Source organism: Coregonus clupeaformis, chromosome 21, assembly GCF_020615455.1.
Source record: "Coregonus clupeaformis isolate EN_2021a chromosome 21, ASM2061545v1, whole genome shotgun sequence".
Taxonomy (NCBI): Eukaryota; Metazoa; Chordata; class Actinopteri; order Salmoniformes; family Salmonidae; genus Coregonus; species Coregonus clupeaformis.
In genome coordinates, this window is record NC_059212.1 from 53,301,585 (window position 1) to 53,315,435 (window position 13,851).

The window sequence follows — 13,851 nt, forward strand, 5'->3', positions numbered from 1 at the left end:
CAAGGGTTTTTCTTTAATTTTACTATTTTCTACATTGTAGAATAATAGTGAAGACATCAAAACTATGAAATAACATATATGGAATCATGTAGTAACCAAAAAAGTGTTAAACAAATGAAAATATATTTTATATTTGAGATTCTTCAAATAGCCACCCTTTGCCTTGATGACAGCTTTGCACACTCCTGGCATTCTCTCAACCAGCTTCACCTGGAATGCTTTTCCAACAGTCTTGAAGGAGTTTCCAAATATGCTGAGCACTTGTTGGCTGCTTTTCCTTCACTCTGCGATCCGACTCATCCCAAACCATCTCAATTTGGTTGAGGTCGGGGGATTGTGGAAGCCAGGTCATCTGATGCAGCACTCCATCACTCTCCTTCTTGGTCAAATAGTCCTTACACAGCCTGCAGGTGTGTTGGGTCATTGTGCTGTTGAAAAACAAATGATAGTCCCACTAAGCCCAAACCAGATGGGATGGCGTATCGCTGCAGAATACTGTGGTAGCCATGCTGGTTAAGTGTGCCTTGAATTCTAAATAAATCACAGACAGTGTCACCAGCAAAGCACCACCACACCATAACACCTCCTCCTCCATGCTTTATGGTGGGAAATACACATGCGGAGATCATCCGTTCACCCACACCAAAAATCTCAAATTTGGACTCCAGACCAAAGGACACATTTCCACTAGTGTAATGTCCATTGCTCGTGTTTCTTGGCCCAAGCAAGTTTCTTCTTTTTATTGGTGTCCTTTAGTAGTGGTTTCTTTGCAGCAATTCGACCATGAAGGCCTGTTTCACACAGTCTCCTCTGAACAGTTGATATTGAGATGTGTCTGTTACTTGAACTCTGTGAAGCATTTATTTGGGCTGCAATTTCTGAGGCTGGTAACTCTAATGAACTTATCGTCTGCAGCAGAGGTAACTCTGGGTCTTCCAGTCCTGTGGCGGTCCTCATGAGAGCCAGTTTCATCATAGCGCTTGATGTTTTTTGCGACTGCACTTGAAGAAACGTTCAAAGTTCTTGAAATGTTCCGTATTGACGGACCTTCATGTCTTAAAGTAATGATGGACTGTTGTTTCTCTTTGCTTATTTGAGCTGTTCTTGCCATAATATGGACTTGGTTTTTTACCAAATAGGGCTATCTTCTGTATACCCCCTACTGATTGGCTCAAATGCATTAAGAAGAAAATAAATTCCACAAATTAACTTTTAAGAAGGCACACCTGTTAATTGAAATCCATTCCAGGTTACTACCTCATGAAGCTGGTTGAGAGAATGCCAAGAGTGTGCAAAGCTGTCATCAAGGCAAACGGTGGCTATTACAAGAATCTCAAATATAAAATATATTTTGATTTGTTTAACACTTTTTTGGTTACTACATTATTCCATATGTGTTATTTCATAGTTTTGTTGTCTTCACTATTATTCTACAATGTAGAAAATAGTAAAAATAAAGAAAAAACCTTGAATGAGTAGGTGTCCTAAAACTTTTGACCGGTAGTGTACATCAAACATATGGTTTCCTTGTGTTTGATGCCATTCCATTTGTGCCGTTCCAGCCATTATTATGAGCCGTCCTCCACTCAGCAGCCTCCACTGCTGCCAAAATAATGGAAACACGTGAGTAAATGAGGGATACAGTATATTGAAAGCAGGTGCTTCCACACAGGTGTGGTTCCTGAGTTAAGTAAGCAATTACCATCCCATCATGCTTAGGGTCATATATAAAAATGCTGGGTAGGCCAGTATTTTGGCTACAATGGCTATCCCCAATAGGATGACAATTCCCCCATCCACAGGGCATGAGTGGTCACTGAATGGGAAAATATCCTCTAGCTTACACTGACAGATTTTGATGGGGATTCTTTTATGATGTTACTTAGATTGAAGCATGGGTGCGTCAATAGACTCTTAAGGATAAATTCCATTAACTGGGAAATTAAAAAAGATGAATTCCAATTAAATTCCAAAGATTAAATGTTCATACAATTCAATTTGTACAAACAGTCTAATTCCAATTCAATTCCAATTCCATACATAGAATATGTTTTTAATTTGAGTTTAATTCAACGTAAATTCTCCTCTTCATGAGTGAATTCAATAATTGAATTGAAAATTTAAAATTAAATTGGAATTGACCCCAACCCCGGTGAGCAGTTTTCATTTTAAAACCATTTACATTACCTTCGGACACAGTTTTCACATAATGTTAAAACCACTGTAAAGTGAATGGAAATTCCATATGAGCCCCTCTGTCAGTTTGCTCCAAGCTAATCCCACCACGTAACCACCCCTGATGTTTCCCACTGATCTAACTGGAATAGCCCTGACCCGTTCACCTCACCATGTCTGTTATTTGACCTCTGACCCCTCCTGGTTCCCACCACTGTTTTGGGGATTACAGAACCTGTCACAACCCTGGCTCATACACAGAGGGCGCACAAATACTGCTTTCCTCTGCTCCTTTTTTTCCTCTGAAAAACTGGCTAGCTTGTGTTTGCTTGCTTTAGCTGGCAAACTTTTAAAGTGTTGGTCTTTGTCCAAATCTTTTAGATGCTGCGTTCACTAATTTCCTTCAAAATCATTGTGATACTCATTAGTCCTTAGAGAGGCCAATAGTGTCTATGTACTTTTTACCTTACTCTTATAATTCATTCTCCTTATGCTTTCTGTCAATGCTCCGTAGTTTGACCTCTGGCTGCCTCATCTCTGGGATCACTGTACAAGCCGTCTGCACCTCAGCTTTAAATGTCATGGGAACAAGACTTTCCAAGTTACTTTATTAGGAAGGTCCTCCTCAGTCTCTTCTCCTCTCTTCTCCTCATTCTCTCGTCATCTCTTTGCATTGGACGGTAGCCTCATTGTTCTCCCAATGCATCATGGGCACATATCTTTCATGATCGTCATCCTCTCAGAATTTTAGTGTCTGGCTCACATCAACACCATGATCCCGGAAACCCTAGACCCACTCCAATTCGCATACCGCCCCAACAGATCCACAGATGACGCGATCTCAATTGCACTCCACATTGCCCTTTCCCACCTGGACAAAAGGAACACCTATGTGAGAATGCTGTTCATTGACTACAGCTCAGCGTTCAACACCGTAGTGCCTACAAAGCTCATAATTAAGCTAAGGACCCTGGGACTAAACTCCTCCCTCTGCAACTGGATCCTGGACTTCCTGACAGGCCGCCCCCAGGTGGTAAGTGTAGGCAACAACACATCTGCCACGCTGATCCTCAACAAGGGTGCCCCTCAGGGGTGCGTGCTTAGTCCCCTCCTTTACTCCCTGTTCACCCACGACTGCGTGGCCAAGCACGACTCCAACACCACCATTAAGTTTGCTGACGACACAATGGTCGTAGGCCTGATCACCGACAACGATGAGACAGCCTATAGGGAGGAGGTCAGTGTCACGGTTCTCTAAGACCGAACCCAGAAGCAGACCAGGACAAGGTGAGTTGAACGAATGTGAGTGTTTATTTACAGATTCAAAAGATGCAGAATAATCCAGGAGACGGAGCGGGTGGCGGAGATGAGTAGGTGGTGGTGAAGTGGCAGATTAACTGATGGCACGGCAGGGGTTGGGTGAAGGTTCCGGGAGAATGACTGTAGACAGAAAAAACGGAGGTAAGTACAAGGCAGGTCAACAAGGTGCAAAAAACAACAAAACTAACACTAGTACTCAGAGGCTGATACGCTGGCAAAACATACTGTTAATGGCTAACGATCCGGCAGGGAATGGATGTCAGGTCAGAGCTTATGAAGGGGTGATGATCAGGACCAGGTGTGCCGAAGCTGATGAGAAGCAGGTGCGGGTAATCGAGAGATCACCCGCCTAGCAACGTCGCCCGGCAACCGGACAGGGTGCGTTCAGGAACCTTCGGGAAACAGGAGATTCAGAGCAGAAAAACGGCAACACAGGCAGGAACAGACTCAGGACGCAGGGTTCATGACTGTCACGGTTCAGACAGACGACAAGAGGACCACAATTGCGTCACACCAGAAAGTTTATTAAAACTTAAGGGGAAAGGGATGTAGGGAGTGAGTGAAGGCTCCAGGGGTTATCCCGTCCGATGTGCTGGGTCTGTGCCTCCCCCCAGTGGCAGCGATGCGTCCGATGACGCCGGTGGTTGGTGGTCCAGAAGTCCTGGGGGGGGAGGAAACACAGACACAACGGGGCGGATGAAAACAGGCAGAAGTACAGTTCAAGGGAATCCAAAATACGTAGTAGCAAGGCAGAAGGCTGGTCAGAGTTACCGGGATTGAAGAGTAGTCAGGAGTCGTAATGGCAGAAGCAGGTCTGGATCTCCTAAGGCAGAAGAGTATCCAATAAACAGGCAGGTCCGGGGGTCACAAAACCAGGGTGAGCCAGAAGCGCGAGCAAACAGGTTCCGGGTGTGAGCTTTGCAGACGATCTGACACCGGAGAGCTGAAAGACAGGGCCTTAAATACTGGGAGAGGTTAGTGGGTAATGCAGCGCAGCTGGCAGAGTAATTAGAGCCGAGCAGAGCAGGGACAGGTGGAGCTAGTTAGGCTGAGTAGAGAGAGGGAGGTGAGCAGAGTGGAAGATAGTGGAAACCAATTAAGGTGGTAACCCGGTGGAGTGAGAGGGCTCATGACAGAACCCCCCAAGGGACGGCCCCAGAAGTCCCAAGAGCAACACCACGCCGGGCGGGAGGAGGGGAGCCGGAGGAGGGCTAGGAACTCCTCCGAACGGTCCGAGTGAACGTCCTCATCCTCGGAGGAAGCCGGAGGGCCGTGGTCGGGAGATGGGACAGGTCCCGAGACAGGATCAGGCACAGGACAGGAAGCCGAGCGGGCCGGACGGTTAGGGACCCTCTGGGGCGGCCCCTACGGATTGCAGGTTGATCAGGATGCCGTTGGTGGAAAGCGGTGATGAGAGTCCTATCCACAATCCGACTAGCTGGCACCCAGGTCCTTTCCTCAGGTCCATAGCCCTCCCAGTCAATGAGGTACTGGAGACCCCTACCCCTCCGTCTGGACCGAAGCAGGCGGCGGACGGTGTAAACCAGACCACCATCGACGAGCCGTGGAGGAGGAGGACCAGGCGCAGCAGGGACCAGCGGACTCTCATGGATGGGCTTAATCTTAGACACATGGAAAGTGGGGTGCACCCTCAGGGAATTAGGCAGTTGGAGCCGGACAGCAGTTGGGCTAATCACTCTTATGATAGGGAATGGGCCAATGAACCGAGGTGCCAGCTTCTGCGACTCCACCCTGAGTGGCAGGTTCTTCGATGACAACCACACCCTTTGACCAACATGGTAGGTGGGAGCAGGAATTCTCCGACGGTTGGCCCCGGTAGTGTAGCTGGCAACGGACCTGAGGAGTGTGGCTCGGGCTTGTGACCAGGTGCGGCGACATCGACGGGCAAAAGCAAGTGCAGATGGGCAAGTAACCTCCTCCTCCTGGCTGGCAAATAGAGGAGGCTGGTATCCATAAACACATTGGAAAGGGGACATACCGATGGCAGAGCAGGTCAGAGAATTGTGTGCGTACTCCACCCATGTCAATTGCTGCGACCAGGAGTGGGGGTTGCGTGAAGTCATGCATCGCAGTGCCTTCTCGAGCTCCTGATTAGCCCGCTCTGACTGCCCATTGGATTGGGGATGGAATCCGGAAGTCAGACTGACTGTGGCTCCCAGCAGGTGACAGAACTCCTTCCAAAAAGCGGAGGAGAATTGTGGACCACGGTCAGAAACAACATCCCTTGGCAGTCCGTGGATCCGGAAGACGTGTTCCAGGACCACCTGGGCGGTCTCCTTGGCGGTTGGGAGCTTGGGGAGGGGAATGAAGTGTGCCATCTTGCTGAAACGGTCAACGATGGTGAGAATGACGGTCATGCCACTTGAAAGGGGCAGCCCCGTGACAAAGTCAAGGGCGATGTGAGACCAGGGACGTCTGGGCACAGGCAGGGGCTGCAGCAATCCGGCTGGGGGCTGGCAGGACGACTTGTGTTGGTTGCAGATGGGGCAGGCTTGGACGAATTCCCGTACATCCTTCCTCAGAGAGGGCCACCAGAACCTCTGGGCGAGCAGGTTGTAAGTGCGGGTGGAGCCAGGGTGACAAGCTAGGCGGGAGTCATGTCCCCACTGAATGACCTGGGACCTCAGGTCTTCGGGGACAAAAAGGCGGTCAGCTGGGCAAGTGCTGGGACCTGGCTGGTTACGGAGAGCCTCCAGCACCTGTTCCTCAACAGCCCAGGTCAGAGCTGCAACGATGCAGGGACTTGGCAGAATCGACACAGGGTCCTTGGAGGGGGTGTCATCCTTCTGGAATTGACGGGAGAGGGCGTCTGGCTTGGTGTTGCGTGATCCAGGCCGGTATGACAGAGTGAAATTAAACCTGGTGAAGAACAGGGCCCAGCGGGACTGCCTGGAGTTCAACCGTTTGGCCGTGCGGATGTACTCCAAGTTCTTATGATCGGTCCAAACGAGAAATGGAATGGTGGACCCCTCCAGCCAGTGACGCCACTCCTCCAAGGCAAGCTTCACAGCCAGCAGCTCACGGTTCCCTATGTCGTAATTGCACTCAGAGGGGGACAACCGACGTGAGAAAAAGGCACAGGGATGGAGCTTCCTATCCTCCGCAGCCCACTGAGAAATCACAGCACCAACTCCCACATCCGAGGCGTCCACCTCCACAATGAATTGCCGGTCCACATCAGGCATCTGGAGGATGGGAGCGGAGGTGAACCTCACCTTGAGGGTACTGAAGGCTTTGTCGGCTGCTGGGGTCCAGGTGAAGGGTTGCTTGGTGCTGGTTAGAGCAGTGAGAGGGGCAGCAACGGTACTGTAGTTCCGGATAAACTTCCTATAGAAGTTAGCAAACCCCAGAAACTGTTGCAGCTTCTTTCTGTTCTCCGGAACTGGCCACGAAGTGACTGCTGATACTTTGGCAGGATCCATTTGGATACTTCCTTCTGCCACTATGTACCCCAGGAAGGCCACTGTCTTGACGTGAAACTCACATTTCTCTGCCTTGGCGTAGAGGGAATTCTCCAGAAGACGATGAAGGACTTGCTGGACATGGCGGGTGTGTTCAGACAGGTTTCTGGAGTAAATTAAGATGTCATCCAGGTAAACGAAGACAAACTTGTTTAACATGTCCCGCAGTACATCATTCACTAGAGCCTGGAACACAGCAGGAGCATTGGTGAGGCCAAAAGGCATAACCAGATACTCGTAGTGGCCTGTTGGTGTATTGAATGCGGTTTTCCATTCATCTCCCTCCCGGATCCGCACTAGGTGGTAAGCGTTTCTGAGATCCAACTTGGTAAAAACAGTGGCTCCCTGGAGCAACTCAAAAGCAGAGGTGAGCAGAGGCAGAGGGTAACGGTTTTTCACTGTGATGTCGTTGAGTCCCCTGTAGTCGATGCAGGGGCGAAGAGATCCGTCCTTCTTCCCCACAAAGAAGAAGCCAGCACCAGCAGGAGATGAAGATGAACGGATTAATCCTGCGGACAGAGAGCCATTGATGTAGTCCTCCATGGACTTTCTTTCAGGAGCAGACAACGAATAAAGACGACCCCTTGGAGGAGCTGTTCCAGGGAGGAGGTCGATGGCACAGTCGTACTGGTCGGTGAGGGGGGCAGAGATGTGGCTCTTGCTTTGTTAAACACCTCTCTGAGACCATGGTAGCATTCTGGGACATTGGAGAGGTCCGGAGCGGAGTTAGTAGGTACTGGCCGAGGGGGTAGTGCGGCAGCAAGCAGGCAGGTTCGGTGGCAGTCCTCTCCCCACTCCCTGATCACCCCGGTCACCCAGTCGAGCTGAGGGTTGTGCCGGGCGGAGCCATGGGTAACCCAGGATGAGGGGTTGGCCTGGAGAGGGGAGCAGGTGAAACTGGATAGTTTCTTGATGGTTTCCGGACAGACCCATCGAGACCGGGGCCGTGACATGAGTGACCGATCCGAGTAAGTGTCCGTCCAGTGCCCGGGCAGGAATAGGAGGTGTCAAACGGAGGTTCTCCAGTCCCAGTTGGCGTGCCAGCTTGACGTCCATTATGTTGGCTTCGGCGCCAGAATCCACCAGAGCAGCCAGGGTGTGAGTTGAGTCAGAGAGGCGGAGGTGAACTTGCAGCAGGGGTTTGCGGTCGGAGGACTGGATGGTCATTGAACTCGACCGGACTCCCCCTACGCCCGGTGAGCTTCGGCCCTTTAAAGGGCAGGTTACCACACGATGTCCATCACCTCCACAATAGAGGCAGAGGTTTGAGGTGAAGCGGCGCTGGCGCTCTGCAGGAGTGAGGGAGGCTCGCCCAATCTCCATAGGCTCAGACTGATCAAGCTGACCTGGGTGAGTGGCAGTAGATGACAGGAGCCCAGTCGGATCTCTCCGAATGCCGGTAGTAGGTGGACCTTGGCGCCCCCTCTCACGACGACGGGTCTGTATCCTTCTGTCGATCCTGACAGTCAGTGCGATGGCTTCATCAAGAGTGGAAGGCAGTTCATGGGAGACCAACTCGTCCTTGATATAGTCAGCCAAACTATGGAAGAACGCGTCCACCAACGGTGGTGTGTTCCAAGAACTTCGCCTAGCCAGGGTTCGGAAGTCGATGGAATGGTCTGCGACTGTACGTCTGCCTTGTCGAATACTGAACAGTTCACGAGACGCCTCTGCGGTGGGTGAATCCAGGTCAAACACCTTCAGCATCTCCTCAGCAAACAGGTCGAAGGTTGCACATGCGGGGTTTGACGTTCGAACTCTGCTGTTCCCAGAGTCGAGCTCGGCCCGTCAGGTGAGTGATGGCATACCCAACTTTAGCCCCCTCCGTGGCGAAGGTCCTTGGCTGCAAGGAGAACTGAAGTCGGCAGCTAGTCAGGAATGGCCGGACCTGGGTTGAATCGCCGTTGAACCGCTCGGGGTTTCCAATCTTGGGTTCCGAGCAGCGGCTGCAATGACCGGGGCAGGTAACTCGGGGGGCTGGGCTGGTGGGCAGACTGGCTGGGGTAAGGTTGGTGAGGAGTTGAATGAGCATGGCGAGTTGTTGTTGCTGCTGCTGGAACTGCTGCTCATGCTCATCGGTTTCCATGTCGGGGAAAGTGTGCGCTGAGTCCATAATGGTCAGATCGTACTGTCACGGTTCAGACAGACGACAAGAGGACCACAATTGCGTCACACCAGAAAGTTTATTAAAACTTAAGGGGAAAGGGATGTAGGGGAGTGAGTGAAGGCTCCAGGGGGTTATCCCGTCCGATGTGCTGGGTCTGTGCCTCCCCCAGTGGCAGCGATGCGTCCGATGACGCCGGTGGTTGGTGGTCCAGAAGTCCTGGGGGGGGAGGAAACACAGACACAACGGGGCGGATGAAAACAGGCAGAAGTACAGTTCAAGGGAATCCAAAATACGTAGTAGCAAGGCAGAAGGCTGGTCAGAGTTACCGGGATTGAAGAGTAGTCAGGAGTCGTAATGGCAGAAGCAGGTCTGGATCTCCTAAGGCAGAAGAGTATCCAATAAACAGGCAGGTCCGGGGTCACAAAACCAGGGTGAGCCAGAAGCGCGAGCAAACAGGTTCCGGGTGTGAGCTTTGCAGACGATCTGACACCGGAGAGCTGAAAGACAGGGCCTTAAATACTGGGAGAGGTTAGTGGGTAATGCAGCGCAGCTGGCAGAGTAATTAGAGCCGAGCAGAGCAGGGACAGGTGGAGCTAGTTAGGCTGAGTAGAGAGAGGGAGGTGAGCAGAGTGGAAGATAGTGGAAACCAATTAAGGTGGTAACCCGGTGGAGTGAGAGGGCTCATGACACATGACAGTCAGAGACCTGGCAGTGTGGTGCCAGAACAACAACCTCTCCCTCAACGTGAGCAAGACAAAGGAGCTGATCGTGGACTACAGGAAAAGGAGGGCCGAACACACACCCATTCACATCGACGGGTCGAGAGCTTCAAGTTCCTTAGTGTCCACATCACCAACACACTATCATGGTCTAAACACACCAAGATAGTCGTGAAAAGGGCACGACAACGGCTATTCCTCCTCAGGAGGCTGAAAAGATTTGGCATGGGTCCCCAGATCCTCAAAAAGTTCTACAGCTTCACCATCGAGAGCATCCTGACCGGTTGCATCATTGCCTGGTATGGCAACTGCTCGTCATCTGACTGTAAGGCACTACAGAGGGTAGTGCGTATGGCCCAGTACATCACTGGGGCCAAGCTTCCTGCCATCCAGGACCTCTATACTAGGCGGTCTCAGAGGAAGGCCCAAAAAATTGTAAAAGACTCCAGTCACCCAAGTCATAGACTGTTCTCTCTGCTATCACACAGCAAACAGAACCGGGGCACCAAGTCTAGGTCCAAAAGTCTCCTTAACAGCTTCTACCCCCAAGACATAAGACTGCTGAACAATGAATCAAATGACTATTTGCATTGACCATTGCATTTTTTTCACTGCTGCTACTCGCTGTTTATTATCTATGCATAGTCACTTTATCCCCGCCTACATGTACATATTACCTCAATTACCTCGACTAACCTGTACCCCCGCACATTGACTCTGTACCGGTACCCCCTTGTATATTGCCTCGTTATTGTTATTTTATTGTGTGACTTTTTTTACTTTAGTTCATTTAGTAAATATTTTCTTAACTAGATTTTCTTAAAACTGCATTGTTGGTTAAGGGCTTGTAAGTAAGCATTTCACGGGAAGGTCTACACCTGTTGTATTCGGGACAATTAGATTTTGATTTGATTTGGTATGATTGTTCTATGTCTTTAGGGTCATACTGTAGGCCAAGATACAAATAACCCACCCATGCAGCCTTATAATTTCCTCCCAGTAGTTCTCCTCCAATACTCATACAAAGCCCCATCACCCAACAGACCCTCCCTCCAGCATACAAAGCCCCATCACCCAACAGAGCCTCCCTCCAGCACACAGCCCCATCACCCAACAGAGCCTCCCTCCAGCACACAGACCCATCACCCAACAGAGCCTCCCTCCAGCACACATCCCCATCACCCAACAGAGCCTCCCTCCAGCACACAGCCCCATCACCCAACATAGCCCCATCACCCAACAGAGCCTCCCTCCATCACACAGCCCCATCACCCAACAGAGCCACCCTCCAGCACACAGCCCCATCACCCAACAGAGCCTCCCTCCAGCACACAGCCCCATCACCCAACAGTGCCTCCCTCCAGCACACAGCCCCATCACCCAACATAGCCTCCCTCCAGCAGACAGAACTACAAGCCTGTTGGAGCACCAAAAAAAGAAAGGGAGGAAAATAAAAATAAAAGGAAATAAAAGGAAGTGGTGGATCAACGTAGGGATCAGTGGTCCAGTGTCAGGAGGATTGACTGGCATTCTAGTTTCCCAGGCAGCCTCCAGCCTGGCCCGGCTCCGCTGGGCTCCGTGCTCACAGGGGGCAGCTCCAACCAACTCCTGCTGGCTTCTTATGGGCTTAGGCCACTGGACTGGTGGCACCTGTCTCCTCTTCAGCGCCAGCCAGGCCGGGGAGACTGCCCCGCTAGCCCTGATCCCTGCACTAATTACGCTCAAAGCAGCCTGGATTAATTATGCTCTTCTGCAGGCGCCAATGGAGTCGCAGCGCAGCAGCTCACTGCTCCCCGGCATTTGGGATGTGTCGTACATGTGGGGGGACACCAGAGAAACACCTTTGTACTGTTCATCTTCGAGCATCACTTGGATGGTCTGTCATGTCTAGAATATGTGAATGTTCTTCCATTGGCAGGACACAATGATAACCTGGTTCAAATCTTCCGTTAAGAACCCCTACCACTCCAAGTCATATTCTGATGTTACTGGGGGATTCAACAAAATACAAAATGCTCAAATAAATCACTTCTCTGAATTCATTGTGAGACTGAAAATAACACAGATATTTTCAGTAGCTACATAATTTATCTTTGGAATAAGAATAGCCTGTATGTTAATAACCAATTACACCAATCATAACTAAGCAAAACTTCAGCAAATACACTAGCTTAACCTGTTAAACTCTAACACCCTCTGGTGGCATTTTCTAAATTATATATAATATTGTATACTACTGTCATAAAGTCCTACAAACGCATGCTTAGTACTGTTAGAAAGGTAGGAACTGTAGGATTCTGATGAATATGTCAGAAACAATGTGACTACAGAGCCCGCGATACAGCAGGCCCAAAAAACTGAAATATGCGTTGTTGTTTGGGTCCCCCAATTGTCAAATGTTGGGGAATAAGAGATTTGAAAGTCTAGGTTTGACATAAAACATGTCACCAATTACTGTTCCAAAACTTTTTTGGTTTTTAAATTAAGAAAACAAAGTGAGATCTTTTACCTAATGGTGTTGCTCTAAACATTCACAAATTCCCATAGGAACACAGACATTTTAAAAGTGCAGGGCTTGTGCAACGTTATTTTTCGGGATGATATACATATGAGGAGAAAGCTGAAGTCTCTACCTATCCATTGATGTAAATATATCCCCTGTCTGATTCCCAGTTCGTTCACTAGAAAGCAGTAGGTGATCACATAACGTCTCTTTGCCACTTGAAACCAGTTGCGTCTGGTTTGGGTAGTGAGTCACTGTACCAAAATGGCTGAAGCCTGACATTAGCAATCAGTGCTTTCAAGTTATCATGTTTGTTTTTTGGAAATAATACTAAATAAACTATCCAACAATTACTGTACTATAGAGGCATCTCTCTTTGTGGATGTTTCATGGTTTATTGTGTTTTCTAAAATCGAAATTGACAGATTTACCTCACATTGAGAAAATGTATTGTTGGGATATTTAAAAAAAAATATCAATTAAGAAAGATTTAATTTCTTTACAGATGTCTATATTCTAAGCAAATAATCACACAGTTGCGGATATACAGTATTCGCCTGATTATAACCAGGTAAAGTATTTGTTCCACTTCCGAGGAAGCGGACCGTAAAACACACCGTTGTGCAGTGACCCTTCATACAGTAGCCTATTCTCTCTAACTCTTTGCTTTGCCCTGAAGTTGGACTGGGTCATTAATTTTACTAGTTCCTTATGGCTTAATACATCCTTTGATGTTTTCCAACACACTGCACTTAACAGTCCTCCTGTACTTCTGGTCACTTGTGTGTGTTGAAGTGACAAAAAAATAAGTTATACCCATGTAACGTGCACTTATCCAAACACCATGCAGGGAAAAGTTATAAAAACAAAGCTTTCCGAAGCTCTTGGCCCTCTGCCATCATATACTGCTGAGATAAGGTCCCCGTTTGATGATGTCATCGGAATGAGGCCAGCTCTGGGAGGTCAGTGTACTCTTGACCCGGGCAACACATGCAACCACACCTACTGAATATAATGGGCCAATTGACACAGGTTCAGGTCTGTGGAATGAAAATTATTCCTTCCTTGTTCCTTTCATTCAGTCCTATCACATATGACAGCACCCAGGGTGTGCCATATGCCTTACTGTTTCCAAATCTTTTCAACTAAATAGCCTGATAAAAATCATATCGATAACATTCCATGAAACCTCATTGAATAATATTACCTCATGATTCAAGGGGAAACTCCTAGTTTGATACATGCGTACAATACATCTCTTGTGGCAGCATTATTCAGTTTATGCCAATTCTTATATATTATCAAGATCTGATTTTAAAAATATCTTTATCATGAAATACACTATACAGTATCTCACAAAAGTGAGTACGCCCCTCACTTTTTTGTAAATATTTGAGTATATCTTTTCATGTGACAACACTGAAGAAATGACACTTTGCTACAATGTAAAGTAGTGAGTGTACAGCTTGTATAACAGTGTAAATTTGCTGTCCCTTCAAAATAACACAACACACAGCCATTAATGTCTAAACCGCTGGCAACAAA